The sequence below is a fragment of the Betta splendens genome, chromosome 2 (assembly GCF_900634795.4).
Source record: "Betta splendens chromosome 2, fBetSpl5.4, whole genome shotgun sequence".
Lineage (NCBI taxonomy): Eukaryota > Metazoa > Chordata > Actinopteri > Anabantiformes > Osphronemidae > Betta > Betta splendens.
Window position 1 is genome coordinate 22,815,203 of NC_040882.2, and position 19,295 is coordinate 22,834,497.

The window sequence follows — 19,295 nt, forward strand, 5'->3', positions numbered from 1 at the left end:
ACTCATCAGTATTAGGTTATTGTTTTAGATTCTTGGACTAATTTAGCCTTCTAGCCACTAGCATGAATAGCCACACATGCTAATTAGCACTGTGGATGTAAGTCTTGGTAAAACCCATAAAAAGCCTGCACCCACACATTTGCAGAGCTTAATCTCTGACTTAATTCCTCCAACTGAACAAATTGCTTGTCCGATGGTTTCTCTTATGAGCAGATTAGCAAACAGTCAATGAGGCATTGCGCTATTAGCCACAACAATGTGCTGCGTGTTGCATGATTGCAGAACATTAAGTTGGCTGGGAAACAGTTCAAGAAGTAATTAACACGACGACTGTGCAGCAATTCATTTCTAAATGAGCTGAATTGAAACTGAGCTTGTCAGACATTCAATAACAGTGAGCCTGACAAAATAACTAAGGAGGCCTTCGTTACAGCATCCCTGCATAATTATCCGGGTCCCTAAATGACCAAATCGCTCCTTGTGTCTCCATCATACATTGATCGGGGATTCAGCATTAGCTTGAAGAAGCAACCGCTACTGCAGCAATGTCATCAGCTTTTTATTCCTCATTTCAAGGATTTTAGGCTACACGACACACTATTACCTTCAGCCACTGAATTGTGAATGACATTTAATAGTGTCTGAGCGTCATTTGGAGAAAATAATGTGAGTTTAACTAAGCCCAGGGGCCTTTTTGGAGTATATTTGTGATGACAGCTGGGCCTCAAGGCTCACAGAGGAAGCATTTCCCCAGAGGCTGCTGGCGAACAGGAATACTAACAAGCCAGGCCAGCACCAACTCATAGATTCTCCCCAATATGTGTCGTTTTGTCCAATTGATTTTTAAACCTCAACATAAATAATGCCCTGAATTAACTATTGAATATAGGCTGAATAAATAATGATGCTGGCATTTCAAAGTAGGGAAAAACCATATCATTGTGAGTCAACGTGGCTGCTTTCTGGCATCTCAACAGCCCAAGCGTGTGTCCAGAATGGATGCTTCTGGTCTAGGGGGGAAACGTGTGCCACAAACGGGCACAATTAGTGAGGTCTGCTCCGCCTTGTTATCTGCCTGAACTCCATCGTCTGCAGCAGCACAAACAAGGACCATCTAATCATGGTTTCCTGTTGCAGCGATTGGTGCCCTGCAACTACGCCTTAAAGCAATTAACGAGAGTAATGTTAGAATAGCAGGTGTGTTCGAGGACTGAACTGAGGATGTGTACGAACAAATGTAATGGAACCTTTGTATAGATGAAAATGTTGTGTACATGGTCTGAAAAGCTACACTCTTAAAAGTACATTGGTTAAATATTACATTCCAGGCATCCTAGTTTTCAGTGCTGACTGTAATAATGGTTCCATCCAACAAATCCTTGAGCTCCTCCGCTGACAGTAAGTCAAGAAAAACTCCTCCAACAGCATAACAGCACCCACTGTGACTTCACAGGCCGTGGAGACACTTTTAGTTCACAGCTTGGAGACCAGCATTCAGGAAAAAGCAACACTGATGGAACAATAATTGCTGTAGTCTGTAATTTCTCCTCAACTGACAAGATGAAGTCATCAGTTCCAGGCTCGAGGTGCCAACGTCTCTCTCAGAGATAGAGTTTGGGTTTGGGCACTTGTAAATATTGATCGGCTCGTCCAAAATCCCTGGATGAGCACAATGTAAACGCTCCTGAGGGATGGATCTATGTTTGAAACCTATTTTGTTCACTAACAGTTCATCAAAATGTTAAAAATATGCATGAGGTTGGAAAGAGCTTCAACACGTGGATGTTCAACAGACGGCGTGTTTTATTAATACGGCGCCAGTCAGTGATTAGAACTTTAGTCACGATGCTACTTTGTTTTAACTCAGTCCAGGACCTTTTCTCTCTGGCACATGGAACCTGAGAGAGCTGAAAAAACTGCTGTGGATGTCACGTTCTAGCTGAGACTTTTGCTGCTCCTCCGTTTTTTTTTTCCCACGGTGCGTTTCATCATTCTTCCATCATTGCATGTAAGAAATCCCAGAAACAGGATTCCTATTAAAATTGTATTACTTTCCATTCGAGACAGGAGAAATTTGTCAACACGGCTGCTGTAGCGAGCTCCTGGGAGCCATTAGGGGCTTGTGTTCAAAGTCACAGTGATTAAAGGATGCTTTGTTGGACACATGAAAGGGAGACGAACCGAGCGCGAAAGTATGGGAAAGAATGTGGAATCTTCTCTGTCCTGCGCATCAACAAGACGCCGACTTCACGGCGCCCTGTGCTGCTCCTTTGGGCAGCAGCCTGTTTGGAGCTCTGTTAGCTGACTGCTGATTGATTCATCCCCATCATCAAGGTGCTACAGCTAATGAATGTAAAACCCATCCATTGCGCTGCAGTTTGCCTCCTTCAATCTGATAGGACGCTGCTATTGATGATTCTGGCATTTCATTTCCTGGCTGCTCTGACCCAGACAGATGCACAGCGTTATCATCTGTGAAGAGACTGAAGTCCAACCAAGTACGTGATAAACTTTTGACATGTGTTTTTGTTCCCATTGGACCGGCAATAAAAAACAATTCAGGCGAGTTGGTTGGTCACTTGTTGAGGCAAGCGTCAGCTGTGATACTAGATATTTGAAGCAAGCCTGTCATTCCTCACAAGTTATACCTGAATATTAATAATCATAATGTTTATTATAGGCAGCTCAGGATCCGTGGAGGCCCCACACAACTTTTGTTCTGCTGACACCTTTGTGTCAGATACCACAGGATGCCTTTAGGGGTTTAGCAGCTCAATACTGGCATGTGGCCATAATGTCATGCCTGTTCATATAATTAATATCATCAAGTGTCTATTTAAAATGAAGAAAAGTGAATCAACAAATTGAATGTGATGGTGTGTGTTGTACCATACTGGTCCGAGCGGCGCCTGTGTGTACAGTGTGTTCAGTCTGTCTCTGCTCGGCAGCCTGGGATGAAGCACGGAGCTGCACTGGGCTAATTTAAAGCGCAGTCGGGTCCCTCACCCACACATCCCCGACTTGATTATTCCACCACAAGTTCAAGGGAAAAACCATGAATGTTCTGAGTGAATGAGTCTGTGTAATTATATGTGTAGGGAACATACAGTATATAAGCAGGGTATGTCCTCGTGAGAGTGCGTGTGTTGTTTTGAGATTATTGGAGGGTGTTTGTTTACTGTATATTAAGGACAGTTGCACTGCATGGCTCCAGCAGAGCCTGCTGATATATTGGCTTTGCCAAAGAATCCCCAGTGATCAAGTCCAATTCAGCAGCCCTGCTCTAATAAGCTGTGCACATCAAGGCTTTTCTCCCGATTTCTCTCTCTTTCTCACCTCGCTCTTATCCTTCCTCCCTTCCTTCCCTTTGACTGCCACCCATTACTCAAACCAGACCACACAATAGAACTCAATCACATCTGGCAATTTAAATTAGGTCTATTTTCCCCGTCTCCCGCGCTGCGAAGCGTCTTTGAACAGAGTGGCCCCAGTGCTGGCGCTGCAGCGAGGTGATTTTGCTGTGTGCATGTCGTTATTTCCAACTCCTACTCCGAGCGTAACAAGAGGAACAAGGACGACGGAGGCCAGCGATGACGGGGCCACACTCATCCAGGTTTTGTAAGGCATTTTAAGCGAATCCCGGCACTATTCTGCCTCAGGCAATTAGCTTTTGCATATGTGTTGGTGCATATATATGAAGACAGAAAGAATTAGACAGCTTGTCAGTTAAAGAATCCCAAGGCACCTCTTTCATTGCTCATTCCTTTTGAGTTGCACACACACACACACACACACACACACACACACACACACACACACACACACACACACACACACCGAAGCCTAATTAAGAGATAAACGCCAAACTGATGCTTTTTGTCCTGTGACATGAAGGCACCCTGCGTGAGTGTTTGTGTGCAGCACGTAATGCCCGTGTCTTTTTCCCAGCATGCTTTTAGGCTTGCGTGATGCAGGCCCACTGGCTGCAGTGCAACTGCATGCTGCTATGACATAAACACATTAGGTGTAACAAGCTGCCTGCACAGGGAAGCAGAGAAAAAAACGCTTTAATAATAAAACAAGTCACACTGACGTGCCATTACTATTCACGCAAGCACGCCCACAATACACACACTCGCGCTTCCCATACCTTATAATCACTCTTTATCTTTCGCTCTCATTCACACATTACACAAACAGCAACATGCACACCCACACAAAGCCTTTCTTAAGAGAAAGCTTGGCAGACAGCTGGGAGCCTTGGACCTCGCTGTGACTGATTGGGAGTGTATACGACTCTGAAGGCAGTGACACCTCTAACCCAGGGATAAATAAATCACCATGGTGAAGAGAAAGAGAAGCAGAGGAGTAAGATAAAGAAGGCGCAGTAGGGGAACAACACAGCGCTGGGTGCCAGAGAAATCAATTAAAGTAATGTGCTGGACACATTAAAGGCTGCTCCAAAGTTTAAAACGCTGCATATCAGTTTTCTGCATGTCACAGGTTACACATACTTTGTCTTCATGCCCAATGGGGTCATTCGAGTACAGGAGACGGGCATTTAGCTGCATCTCTCTGCCCTCCTGTATCAGCATGCAGCCATACAAGACGCCAAGCAGGGGACTCAAACTCAAACGTAGTCACTAGGTTTTAAAGCTTTGTTTGACTATGTAGAAAAAACTGTGGTGCGTCCTCTACAGTTGAACAATGCCATTGATTACTGCCAATGAAATCTCAGTCACTTTGCTTAGCAAAACGCTTCTTTATATCAAATCCATGACTTCTGGTGACCTTTAGTATTCAAACACTGAGTGAGTTTTGGTCCAGAAAAGCTGTTGCAACTTCTGCAGTGGCTCGGTCTCGGTGATTGCATGGCGCCACTTTCATTTTCGAGGGTACGCCAGTCAATTTAGGGGTGACAGCACATTCCAATTTTGTGCTTTGAGTCTTGTTTACATTTAAAGCTTACATTCGAGAGGACAAATTGTGACTATGTCAACTTTGGCAAATGACACGCTGACAAAATCCATCTTGAAGTGATTCCCCGTGTCGGCTCACCCTCCCACTCCGATCCTCCGTTTTCTCTGTTTACGCATCCATTTCATCGCTCAGTCACTAATGCTGCAATATTCTGTCTCCAGTTCCCACATACTGAACTACATGTCACGGAACCTGGCCCCGTCTCAAACAACCCACTTGCTCACCTGCAGCTGATTAACTCAGTCGCTGACTTCTCAGCGCTAACTAATTTTCCTGCATTTTCCTGGTTACTTACACTTGTGTGTATTTTGGGAATGAAGCAGCGTTGTCTTTTGTCACACAACACACAAGCCTTGGTTTTTCCTCACTTTGTCGTGCCTGCATTGATTAAGCAGCGCGGCGAGCAGCTGGGGAGGAGCAGCATTCGCGAGTGATAAAATCCCTTCAGGTGGAACTCTGTCAACACCTGCCATCTCCGCTGTGCTCTCAGCAGATGCAGACGGGCACCAGGCAGAGCATCGGCAGTGCAGCAGCACTGCTCCCGTCTGGTGCACCCGGACAGCTGGGGGCCAAGGACGGGTCAAGTGTGTGTGTGTGTGTGTGTGTGTGTGTGTGTGTGTGTGTGTGTGTGTGTGTGTGTGTGTGTGTGTGTGTGTGTGATAGCGGGAGAAGGGCAGAAACTTTATTTGGTCTTGAACAGATGCTTTTCGTCCCTCATCAGCTCACACTTTAGTCCCAATCAGACATTTAGGATCTTTTTGGCCCCTGGACGGTACCAGTGCCTTGTCTCCTCTCCAGCATCCTCCTCCTTCACCGCTCTCATGCCTTCTCTCGTCTGCTCAGAGAGGAAGTCTCTGCTGCAGCTTCTTTTGTGGCAGCCAGCTTTCACGCCCTCGGTCCCCCTCTCATCCGCAGGCACAAACAGCTGCATATATATGGACCCAAATGAGGCTTTGTGAGCTTTTATGGCTCTTTATGATACATTAATATTTATGCCCCTGCCAACCAAGATAACGTTTGAATTTGTCAATCGCAATTAACAAGTTCCAGCTGCTGCTCGTGGGGTTTGTGCGGATGTTTTGCGCGCGCGTTAGGGCATTTGCGTGTGCACAGGCCTTGAAATGAGAGATCGTGAAGAGGGGGAGTTAAATGTTCCATTTAAATGTTAAGTCACGAACTAAAGGGCAGATTAAATCAATCTTGTTGAAATACAATTAGGAATTGCCTGCTATAAACATGATGCTACTTCTTTCTCACACACACACACCAAGAAAGGCAAGTACCTCTGAATGAGTAGATAAGAACATCTACTGTAAACTGTATATGGGTTTATGATCAGTCTATTATTATTGCTTTATCAGAAAGTACCAGGCTGACGGCTAGAATGAAATAAACATATTTTTATCTATCATTCATCTTAACTTATTGCAGCCCATATTCTCTCATAACAATTTCCCTTCTTCTGACATGTCAATTATTATCAGCGCCTTGAGGACTAAAGCTGAGCATAGAAATAGGAAGTTTAATAAATATGTTATTTATCCCAACCCGCCTCCCGTCATGGGATTTTCCTCGTAGCTCTGTGTGTGTCTGTGCGTCATACGCTAAATGGTCTTAGTCATCCCTGTCAGACACGGGAGACGGGGCAAAAAGGACGGCGCATGAATCACTCCCACGTCTATTCGGTGGCACCGTGGAAATACAGACATGAGTGATGACATTGGTGGTGACAGCACGGCGGGATCTGCATCTGCTACCTGTTTGTGTGTGTGTGTGCTTCCTTCAAAAGGACTGTGAGGGTTTCAAATATTCAAGACAATACTTACTGTATATATATATATATATATACCTCCTACGAACTAAAGCTCATTTCTTTTAAAATTTACGAGTAGACATAATGTAAAAATGCACTGTAAAACGTAGCTTCACAGATGTTGATGTGATTTCCAGTCCTAGCGCTAACATGCTAACTACTGTAGCTACTGCTTGTTGCCTCCGAATCAAAACATTTTAGGAAAACTGGTGAGCACAACATAGATACAGTGTTAACAGTGTTTCCCAAATACTGCTAACATCGGCCCGCTAGCAAATCCAAGTGTTAGCCAGATGTGCTAATTAGCATTTAGCCAAATGTACAGCACAGTATTAGCTGTGAAACATCTCTCTTGGTGTTGTGTCCATCAGTGTAGTTGTAATACATCAAACTAGTGAACTAACAGACCCACTCACCGTTTCCCCTCAGCTATGGCTAATAGCTATCTAACAAAAACTATTTTCTTGCTCTGGTTGCTTTGGTTCCTACTCTTGCCTGGGTCCTCTGTGGATATGCTATCATAAAAGCAAGTGAAGAGCTATAACTGACAGATCGATAGCAACAGCTCAGAAAGACTGGGATCAAGCAGGTGAGTTTGTCTCTTAGCGTAGTCTAGACACAAGCCAGATTACAGGCTACATACTGTAACATGAAATCATGACTCACCTGCACAGTCAAATAACCTTCATCAAACCAAAACTCAGACACCAATAAGTGCTGTTTTTTTTGCTGGCAGCTCTAACATGTAATCTATTCCTGCACACAATAATTCTAAAAAGTCTTTGATGGACAGTGTCATGTTTTGTAATTTTCATCCAATTCTGCTTGGCTGATTTCTACAGCACTAATAAGGTTCTGTTCTGTGGAAGCGAAGCTTGACACCACTTTGTGGATTCTGAGCTATTCTTATAAGTATCTGAGCGTAATAAGAGCCCGGGCTGCAGGTGAGTGAGGACATTCAGTCAGCGGGTGGAGGAGACGAGTGGAGCCGCTCGTTAGTGAACAGGTCCAGTTATCCTTCCTGGCAAGTCAGAGATGTCTGATCTCAAGCATTAGTCCAGACATTTCTCAACCATTTCCATGGGTTCTGCAAAAAGACACGAATAAAAAAAAACGTCCCTGTGATGACTGCAATATTATTTTGAAAGGTGTGGCCAAAAAGAAAAAGTGAATAAAAGAAACAGTTGGGGTCTGATAAAACAAAAGGGTCCGGCAAAGGCTGCAAAACCAAACAGCGAGACAAACAAGCAGAAAAATCCTGAAAATCCCCATCTCCTGTGTGTCAACAGCCACACGTCGGTGTCCCCATCCTCCCTCAGCAGCCTCACACCTGCTTTCGCTCCCTATCACACATATTCTCTGCAGGCGTCAACTCACATCTCTTTGACAGTGATGTGCTGTTACATGTACTGTAAGAGGGACTGGAACTCAAGCAAAAAATGGATCGACTTGGCTTTTAGGGAATGTATTCACCATTGCACTAAATTAGGTGAGAGGAGGGTTTGACTTTTGCAGGTTTGGGATGGTAGATGTTGTGCATGTCAAATGTATGGTGAGCGATTCTAAGAGACATTAAAAGCTTCTTTTTCCTTAATGGAGTTTTCAGACCACTCTGGCAGCGTCACTGGGCTCGTGCATTTGTACTCGGCGGAACAGACGGAGTGAAGGGGTGAAGGTTTGTCAAGGATTATTCTTACAGGGAGTCAGTGGCTTCAAGCGGTCTTTTAAAACTGAACGCAAGCCAACATCCTTTGAGGGGTTTTTTCACAATTCTTACATTTTACACATCAAAGTCTGTTTACAGATCCTGGGGAGTGCTAATGTACAGTGGTAATCAAAAGCAATTGAACCCTTTGGAATAAAATGCCTTCATCTATAAATAGGATTGGAGTTTCATCTAACTTACAATTATGAACAAAACAACCAACACTATCAATAACACACATATTCCGTTATTGCACTGCTCTTAATGGGCTGTGGAAAATTGTGTGATTCCCATAGTGTGACAACAACAATTCTGGAGCCTAATGAATAAAAAAGATCCGAGGTGTAGATTAGTGCTACTTGATGATAAATACACTTGAACATTTTGAATTTACTTACAGTAATCTCAGTTCACCATGAAACCAAACCACTACCCAGATTTTCATACTGGTTCTAATATGAGAGAAGGAAAACAGTTTACTTCAAGTTAACAAGATGAATGGAGAATAATCTAGACTGAGACACACTGGAGAAAAGCTGCAGATGAATTAGGTTTTTTCTGAAACTTCCCAAGGGGAGTTCTGTCCCTGCCGGTGGGAGAGGACCTATCGATGGGCACATTTTACTCTCTCAGTCTGGATGGGCCTCAACAGACAACTCATTATTTTTCATTCAGAGGCCAGAGATAAAATGGCTGCCAGTCTGACACTGATGTATGAGCATCTCATTGAGGGTAAATCCACTCTGCTGATGCTCTGAAACCAAACCTAAGCTAATGGGCAAAAATCTAATCGAAAGTGATTAAAAACAAAATGAATAAAACCAGCGGGGAAATAAAAAAGAATCACTCGCCATGCGCTGCGTAAGCACAAGACGTCTGCAACGGATGGGTTGGTGAACAAAATGCAGCAGATTTCACTCTCATTTGTTAAGTGAGGTGATTATGTAAATCATTCCCAGAGTCAGTGGGCAAAATAGCCCTTTATAATCAAGGGCAGTTCCACCAAACCACCTACTGTACTGTGGTCTTGGTTCTCCTTTACCTCAAGTCCCACCAGCAGTGAATGCACTTAGCACATTAAAGCTTTAAAGGGATCGTTTAGCTTTATTATCTATAAAGATACAACATAGTAATGTTACAATATTGTAACTGACCAATTCTCTGAACACTGTCCTTTTCTTTTTCAGCCTCAGTTTCAGGACGATCAATAGTAAATCGCTGTCTAGTCTTGTGGTGTAAAGGTCCTTCATGTGTATTGAAGAGGAGGAGGGGAAGCCTTAATGGGTGGGGGGGAGTCTGCGGGGTCATTTAATCATTGTTCCATATACATCCACTTATCATGCCGCAGCAAAACTAGCCCTAATGGCTTGGCCGTGCCGGGCAGGATATTATTTCATACATGGGGGAATTAAATGAATGCGCGACAGAGTTCAGCGAGAGAAAAATAATGGGAATCCGCTCTGCCTAAAATATTCGATTTGTTAATGAATGGAAGCAGTTAATCTACGGCCTGAGTGAGAATTGTCAAAGAGCAGGAGGAAGAATGGGAAACACGGTGACTTGCTTCACATTTCCACCGGCTCCTGGCAGTGACACAGCCGTGAAATGCCATGAATGCGTACACAGCGGTTGTCAGAGCGTCCCCAGTGGAGGGTTTAGATGAAGGTCACCCGCCGGTTCTCGAGCTCTGTCATTATCTGACAGCGAGGGAGAGATAAGGGGTTGCTGATAATAAATGCTTCTCCATGATTGGAAATAATCTTGACAAGAGTCTCTCCAACAGTCCAACAAAGTCCGTCAATGAAACAGGATTTAATATGACATGTTTTTGTGCCAGCCTCATAGAATATGAGCGCGACGCAGTTTCAAATAAATCTGCAAGCGGTGCAGTCAATGAAGGATGATTTATGCAGGCGCATTAGCCACTGCTGGTCTTCACTGGGAATAACGCTCGCGCAACCTTTGCCTCCGAGTGGAGAAATGGGAGCGGTGATGTGTGGCTGCTTTCATCTAAAACATGGCCAAGCAGCGGGGAGATGCACTGTTGGCTTATATCAGGGAAGTGAATTGGTGACTTCCAGTAGCCTTCAAGGAGGCTACTCCATTTGTCATTTTGTCCACTCCATGAATGCAAACATGGCACCTGCTACACCTACTATAGGCTTCTTCTTCTTCACAAAACACAACTTGGACTCCAACATATATACTGTGGAGCTTTCTATTGATGCTTTATTTTCATTCAATCAATCGATTTAAATTAGAATTTAATTCCAATCATAATTAAAGTCTGCAATTGAAGCAGTGATGTACTGTATGATTATTTAAAACTATTTCTCAGCTTTCGTGCCTAAACATTTGTTTGAATTACCTCAAAGTTAAAGTGAAATTCAGCAGTTTAACCTTTGTCATTGTTTAACCTAAAATCCAATTGTTCTTGAGTACAAAGCTAAATCAATAGAAAATTCATCACTGTCCAAAATCTTAGAGTCTGCACAGTATCGCAGCCTGCTTCAGTGCTGCTAAGTTCGAGCACACCGCATGTTTCAAAGTGTTTGTAACTCAAGAAGTGGGTGTATGATAAAGGAACAAGGAGGAGGGTCGAGATGCTCCTATTGTACACAATGCATCACTGTGCTTTTACCAATTTTATCTGGTGATTCGTTTGCTCCTTCTTTTCAGAAACACTAAGCCTCCCCCCCAAAAAATCACTATAGTGAGTTATTTGTTTAACAGAGTGGTATGTAACTATGAAGCTAACACGTTAACACGTCACACACAGACCTTACAGATGCATCACATCCTTTAAGACGATGGAGACAGTCATTATTTGATATCGTCAAACCTGCTTTGTCTTATCACAAGAAAATCTGCATAATGAAGCCGTTTCCAGCAGCGGTGTGACAGAAAGACGAGGTTCTGTCAGATGTAATCAAGATTTGATAGAAAGTCTGTTGTTTGCAAAGTGTTGGCAATGATTTTTCCATAGTCCTCAAACTGCAGGTTAAGAGTTTACCCTCTTCAGGTACATTAACTTTCTGTCTGGACCGTAGACAAACTGCAGGGAGCTCATTAATCTGTGTTTTTCTATTCAACACTGTGGATTACAATCAATACTTTTTATCTCAGCGTAGCGTGGGCTGAGCAGCTCCAGGTAGCGCATTCAAACGGGCTCATGCTTTTGTTTACTACGCGCAGAAAGAGGTGCGTCAGCGACTTGAAGGAACATGAAAACACTTTAGGGGCGTCGGAAGCCCAGCGCTCCCGAGCAAGAGCGAGTTCAGAGCCCACAGTGCAGTGACTGGGAGCTGACAGTCACCTTGGCAGCGCTGCTTCCTCCTCCGGAGGCAGCTTTGCAGCAAAGCCGGAGAAACGTGTGAACCTGCACCATCCGGACCTCTGTCTGCTCTCTCGCCCTGTCTCCAGGTTGCTGATGAGCAGCATCTGTGCAGGATGGAACACATCAGTGGTTCGGTTCAGGTCATTATCAAATTTCTGAGTCCCTGCATTCATATGAAGAAGCAGAGTAACCCTATTATGGTCTATTGGGACTTTTATCCCTCGTGAATGTGGTTTCGTTTCCAGTAGAGGTAGGTTTAAAGTATGCAAATGGAAAACAGTGTTTGTGTGTAAATATTGTCTATGAATCATGGGGATTAGCTTTTATTGTCATTGGCAGCTCCAGTCTGACACTCGTCACTCTGTCAGGAGCGATTCTACAATGAAATGACTGAGCTGCGTAATGGAGCATCCATTAACACACACACAGAAAGAGACTGAGTGTCTGTTTGCGTTGTCTGTGGTCGCGGTGCTGAATCCTCACCGTTGTCGGCAGCCGCTGAAGCAAGTGACAAAGCCAACGCGGATTAACGGCACACGGTGGGAAAGAAGCACTCAGAGCGGAGGAAAGATGAATGATCACGTTCTACTTCCCTAACAAGGCAACTCAGGAACTTAGTGCACAGACATCAGCTCTCTGCACAGTCAACACGCGCTGACCTGCAGCTCATTAAACAGAGTCACACGACAAGCGGCTTTTCCGACTGATGAAACACACAAAGAGCGCATTTAAATCAAACACATGATTCTTACTTTACTTTAATTAAACTGTGGGATGTGGAAGTCACCAGTGCATAAACGCGCACACGTTTAATGAGCCACTGTGCAACCAGTCAGTTTGTCGGCGCTTCTCCTCCTCTCGCTGCATTAATGTGGTCCTCGCTCTCGCTCTGTGCGTGGAAGGATCACGGTCTCGTTTGGAGACAGCGTTTTCCCTGTGTGTTGTGTCAGAGGAGCGGCTGTCTGAGCCACGCTGCAAAGAAACGCTCGCCTTTTTCCAGTGTGAAACCTAAACTTATCCGACTTCCTAATTGCTCATTTGAGCTGAAGATTTTGTAAAATCCTAGGTTTTCACCCGCACACATCAAGTGGTGTCAATGAAAAATTTACAGTACATATCACTGCAAAACAACAATATCAATAAAGGTATATGTTTACAAATATATAAAATTTGTTCAAAAAAATATATCTACATGTAATTGGTTCCCAAACACCGCTTCCCTCCTTCCTGTCAACTTAAATCCATTAATCTCATTAAGTCTCCTTCTCTTGTCTCTCTTTCACAACCGCAGTTTTCGTCCGCTCTTTGATGTCTGACTGTACTTGATGCTGTTTAAAACATGAGATAAGACGAGTGTGTGAACAAAATGGGAGGGTAACGCCGCAACCTCGCCATTATATGTTATTTTAGCTCTTCAAAGCAAGTTACTGGTGGAAGCAATGAGAGAGAAAGTGGAAGGAGGGCGAGAGAGGCTGTGAAACAGTGACATCCTGCTGCTGTGTATTTTCTGGTAGAATTTTCCTGCGTGCTGTCACTTTACACACTTCCTATTTTTGCCCTCATGCCATTCTTTAATTCCCCCTCCTCTTATCAGCAGTCCCCAGCGCCACCCATGCTTCCGTCGCTCCCCGTGTTGCAGCTGGCCGGGTCAGTGAAAACCATTCATTTGGACTGACAGCTTCCGTAGATACAGCACTTCGTCCTTGCGGAGGAGGTAATTTTCTTTAATTCTCCAAACCGCTGCGATTTAAAAGTTTAAGGCCTTTTCCGTTTCCGTGCACAGCTCTGTGGAGGAAGGAGAAGCGTGTTCCCACGTGCTCGAGCGCATGTGGAGAGAAACAGGTTGCTGGTTCCCAGCTGGTTATTTGTTGGCTATGGAATGGAGCTTGAGGCATAAGCATGCATTCAAGGCTGAACCCCCTGCAGTCGTCTGCCGACTGCTCTGTCTGCGCAGCGTGGAGCGCTAACAGGTGCTTCCCCTCTCCTCTGCATTTGTTCCCGGTCCTGGTCTCTGCGCGGTAAATGATTTAATTCCGTGAAAGAATAACTGATGAGGAGGAAACTGCACGCTGAGCTAACGTGCTGAAGGGCCATTAGCCCGTGGCAGTTCCTTTGAAACAGTAACATTTCACGCTACAGTAAGATTCTCTCCAGACTAGGCCTCACTTCTACCATGTTTATTAGAACATAGACCTTATCAAGTGTTTCCTGATTACCTGAGCGAAGGTCCAATCAGTGAGGATCCATGAGACCAGTGCTATAATCAAACGTTGAATGCAGAGTACTGGTAACATACTGTAATATTATGAATGCATTAGCAGGCACACAATCACAGTGTTGCATTCAAATGTAAACTGCCTGCTGCTTTTCAAACACATGAACTGTTTCACATACACAACACAGAGTGATAGCGCCTCAGCTGCAGCAGGAGGAAACAGCCCATGCTGATTGGTTCCCTGCAGATGCTACTGAGTGTGTTATGACTGCACGTAAACCACGAGGCTGCAGCCACGATCGGTCGCACGCTGCCCCAGGCCTCTTCAATGAAACGCAACAAAGTGCTCGGTGCTGCGACGCGCGGGACGGAGGCGTCCACACGGGGAGGGATTCCCCCGACGCGCACGTGGCAGCGGCAACGCCGAGCGACGGCACTCACACACACACACACACACACACACACGGCGAGCTGTGAGCACACGAGGGGGTTTATTAACACAAGTGGACAGGAGGGAGGAAAATCTGCCTTGCTAAAGGGCTCTGATGACCTCAACCGCGACCAGAAGCCAGCACACACACACACACACACACACACACACACACACACACACACACACACGCACGTCAGGGGCTCATCCTCCGCTGCCCTTTCCAACACTGCGCCGTGTTGTCAGGGGCTAATTTTACACCATGCTACACTGCACACTGATGAGCTTCACCTTCCTAGGATTAAAAAAAAAGCCGAGCTGAGCTGTGACTTAGTGCAGCATCTCACATAACAAATAACCTGGAAAAAGCACGCTGTGGCACGAGCCGCGTCGCCGTCTCTCGCCCGTTTCTCATTTTCACGCACCGCAGAAACGTCCGTGAGACACAGACGGGCGGGGGAGGCGGGGGAGGCGGGGGAGGGCAGACGGGGGTTTCCAGGAGGAGAGGGACGACCGCCTCACTCACTGTCAGGGTCTCTCTCCCACCCGCTCTCTCCTCTCGTTCCCTTTCTCTTCCACCGCTTGGCTCGTGTGCGTGTTTGTGCTCGTGTGCGTGTTTGTGCTCGTGTGTGTGTTTTTGTGTAAGTGCGTGCTCGGCAGCGTTAGTTCACGCGACATAAGCTCATGTGACAGGCCTGAGCAGAGCCCAGCGACGATGAGACCGGCTGCACACCCGTCTCCCCCCTTTCCTCCCTCTTCCCCACCATTTTTCCTCTTCATAAGCTGCGTTTGGCTTGCATTCATTCTTTCTCATCCATCCTGTGATTGTATCTGGGGTTTTCACTGAACCCTGCAGTGGGAGAGTGTGATGTCTTCTTGTGCAACCCTTCCTCCTTCAGCCCCATTAAATAGGCCATATAAAGCAGATATGTGGCATCTACCTGCCCCCAAGGTGTGTGTGTGTGTGCATGCGTGATTGTGTGTGTCTACAACATGACACCTCTTAAAGTGGATTTTCAACTAATACTCTTCAACTTATTTCTGCCGAGCCTCTGGCTATTTTATTTTCTCTCCAATTTCCAGAATTGCAGAGGAACAGCACTGGGTCCAGCCTCATGCTGTTTCCTGCTTATTTTTTTCCCCTTTCTTCCTCATTTCTTTTGCCTGATCCATTAGCAGCCCTACAGCATGAAGCGCCACCAGCTCAGCTCTCCAGGATTGGCTGGAAGAGATATCCATTTCTAGATGTAAATAAATCTGTTACTTCCCTGACAGCACAATTCATTAGCTCTCGCAGCAATCTGCCTGTTCACGCAGAGTGCTTCCGTGTGTGTGTGTGTGTGTGTGTGTGTGTGTGTGTGTGTGTGTGTGTGTGTGTGTGTGTGTGTGTGTGTGTGCAGACAAGAAGAGAAGAAGAGGGGGAGGGTGCTAGGGGTGTTAGGAAAATGTGTCAGCTCAGTCTTAAGAGGTTTGTGTGTGATTACAGGAGGGACATGCGTTCACAGGACACAGCAGCGTGAGCTCAGGTTAACAGTGACTAACTGCAGCATCGCCCATTTCCTCACGCCGCTGCTGGCTCCGCTTCTTTTGTTTTGATTTATTCATTTTTTTACTTTCCTAAAGTGGTTAATTAAAGCGTTGGTTTAGTAGAAAAAAAAATACAGCATAACAACCCAATGAGATGGGAAATTTCAACAGTACAGCAAATATGCTATTTTGGTTTTTAACATCATGTCTACAAGGACAAAGCCCAGAATAAGACTTCATGAAATGCCTCTCAAGGCTTCTCCCCACTGCTCACAGAGTTGGTGAACTACTGTAGCTGTGAGCGCTATAACCGCTAACCAGCTGTACGGACAGTTACAGCGTGTCATTCAATCCACTGACCCACACTCACCCAGCGCACTGACAGCAGAGGACGTGGGAATTTAACTTAATTCTAACTGTTCTGGAGCGTTGTTATTATTCATAATGTTGCAATGATGGTGTAGCACAGCAGCGACATGTGACCTCATCCAATAGTTACACTACATCCCATAGAAACAGTTGATCATCCTTGTTTTACCCAGATCTGTAGGAGCAGGTCAGGGTCAAAACTGGACCTGAGACGTCTAAAATGAGTCATATTTAAATCAACACTGAATGTAAGCGTGGAGTAGGACCTTGATTACACTAAGAAAGAGCCCAGGGAATAAAGAGCATGTGTTGATGGGGATGGACTGATGGATGAGCCAATTTACTGCAGCTCCAACTTAAACCAGTCACAGTAGTTAAATAAAATATATATAATGATATTTTTGATGAAGATGCTGCCCTGTGTTTTCTCCATCACACTGTGTTTAAAACACCTGATTCATGCAACTCTAGCGCTGCACCGCACAGTGGCTCCCCAAAAAGCCACCTTCAGCCATGAGTCGGCCTCCAACAAGTGCCGCTCCCTGTCGTACGCTGCGTCGTCTCCCCCTTCTGCGAGGCCGCGTCCGCCCCGTCGCTGCATTAATGTGCTGCTTAGGCAAATGTGGAAAGAGACATCGCTTGTGTGACATGAAAAGCCGCGCGCAGAAAAAAAGCCTGAGAGCGTGAGTCCACACTTTTCTGTGCACTGTTGCATAATAGATGGCAAAGGAGCAAGGCAGCACAAAAGAAAGAGCTTGGGCGTGTGTGTGTGTGTGTGTGTGTGTGTGTGTGTGTGTGTGTGTGTGTGTGTGTGTGTGTGTGTGTGTGTGTGTGTGTGTGTGTGTGTGTGAGAGAGAGAGAGAAAACTAATTAGCACAGCACTTTGAGCATCACGGGACACAGACTGCTGCAAGTGGGGACTGCCACAGACAATCCCAGTCAATTTTCCCACTCAGCGGAGAGAGCTGAGGCATGCTCTGACATTGTGTTTTATCTCAGCAGGCCTCTTCACTCATGTCAAGAGCTGGAGAGAGAGAAAGAGAGAGAGAGAGAAGGTTATAGAGAATGGACAGAGAGAACAGTTAGAGCAAAGTGGAGTAAAAGGCAACGCAGACGGACGAGCAGGGAGGAAGAAGACAATAATAATAACCCTGGCTGCTTTGTAACACTCAAACGGGGGCGTCCTTCTTTCATAAAAGCACTTCTTCCAGTTTTAAGACTGGTGTTGTACAACTAGGTCGGTCAGAAATGACTAGCGTTCCACTGACAGTACATAGTATTTCACAAAACTGGCCATTTTTGTGACTGCAGCTGCGTGGTGGCACCTACACTCGCTTGAAGCCAGAGGCTTTGAGTCGCATGTTAGCTTTGGCTCCGGCCTATCTCATCTGAATAAATCATTGTATGAGGCACTGGAGCAGCTCTATTTATAAGGTCCCCCCACCATCAGCGCACAGCACCCATCTACATCTACAGCCTTACAGTACAGTACATGGGTGACACAAAATATTTCTACTGTGAGTGGACTGCTTGCTTTTATTAGCATACATGATGCTTTCATTCAAAAACGCTCAAGTAAGGATTTTGAAATATATAAAGATAATTTGCCAGTTAAGCAGAAGATTCCCAAACACAAGAGGTGTTTTCCTCTTTTGCACCGATCTACCTTCATTCGAACACACACTCACACACGTGGACGAACACTGTGGGAATTCATTAGCTCGCTGCTGATTTATGGCGCGCTGTTGTCAGCGCATAATTAGCAGTTGAGGATTGTTTATGATGGTTTTGCAAGTGGAGTGGAAAGTGTGCGGTGGAGTGTGTGGTCCAAGGTCAGGCAGGCTGAAAGGAGGAGGGGAGGGGGGAAGACATAAAGCAACCTGAGCGGCTGCATCGGGCGTTTACCAATGCTGGAGTTGACATAATTAGCTAATAAAAGTGTGTGTTCAGGTTCTGAGAGGAAACGCAATCTGGGTTTATTCATTTAACGGGAGCGTGAGCAAACAGTCTCCTGCCTCCACAGACGCTCGATAATACTTAATAAGTATTGGGTGGAAATTCATCTTTTCTTGTGTTTGCAGAAAAATGACTGTTGGAGGGCTTCTTATGTTGAGACCCACACGAACCCATGTACCAAGTTTTGTAAACACAGGCCAAGATTATGAAAAGCCATAAAAGCCCAGTATCATCATAAAGGAGGACTTGAGTTATTACAGCCACTACAAGCTACACAGTGTGTAGGAGTAAATAGATGGGACTGCTGAGTCCCCATTTCTGTCCTCACCTCAACTAATCCAACGCTCAACCCACTCCTGCAGGATCCTGCCCGACCGGTGCTGGTGCTGGTGCTGGTGCTGGTGCTGGTGCTGGTGAGGGCCTGGCCCACTGCTCTCCATACAGTAACTCCACCGCTCAGCCATGTTGTCCAACCACGTTTGTCTGAGACCATCTTCTGCTGAGACCAACAACGTACAGCTGATGAAGGCCATTTACTGAAAAAAAACAGGTGTATGAAGAAAGATGGTCCTGTCATGACTAAACGTGGGTGGTTTTTCGTTCAATAGAGGGAGCCATAAGTTGTTCACGTCGTCTTTAGCCCGCTGACATTTGTCTGAACACACTCGTCAATAAAACAATGTTACAAGAACGATGCAGGTTGAAGGTTAAAAGCTAAAGTCTGTAATTAACAATAACTATACAACAACACACCATATGAGGGCAGTTTATGGATCATGCAGTCAAATACTGAATTGGCTGAATCTCCTTAATATTACTATGCGTATGCTAGCAATGCTAACTATGCTAACTATGCTAGCTTGGTAGGAAAGGTCAGTGGATTGATACTCGTCTACGTCTCACTTCCAGTTTGTTTAAGACCACGTCCATGTCCCTCTGACACACACACACACACACACACAC

At 45.3% G+C, this 19,295-nt stretch overlaps 1 protein-coding gene across 1 annotated transcript in view; it reads right to left on the reverse strand.

The window, feature by feature from the left end:
• Positions 1 to 18,682, reverse strand: part of LOC129603826 (arf-GAP with Rho-GAP domain, ANK repeat and PH domain-containing protein 1-like) — a 41,068-nt gene extending 22,386 nt beyond the window's left edge. The window contains exon 1 of the mRNA XM_055507057.1: positions 18,661 to 18,682. The gene's annotated coding sequence lies outside the window, so the exon portion shown is untranslated. The remainder of the gene's footprint in view (positions 1 to 18,660) is intronic.
• Positions 18,683 to 19,295: the final 613 nt, after the last annotated feature.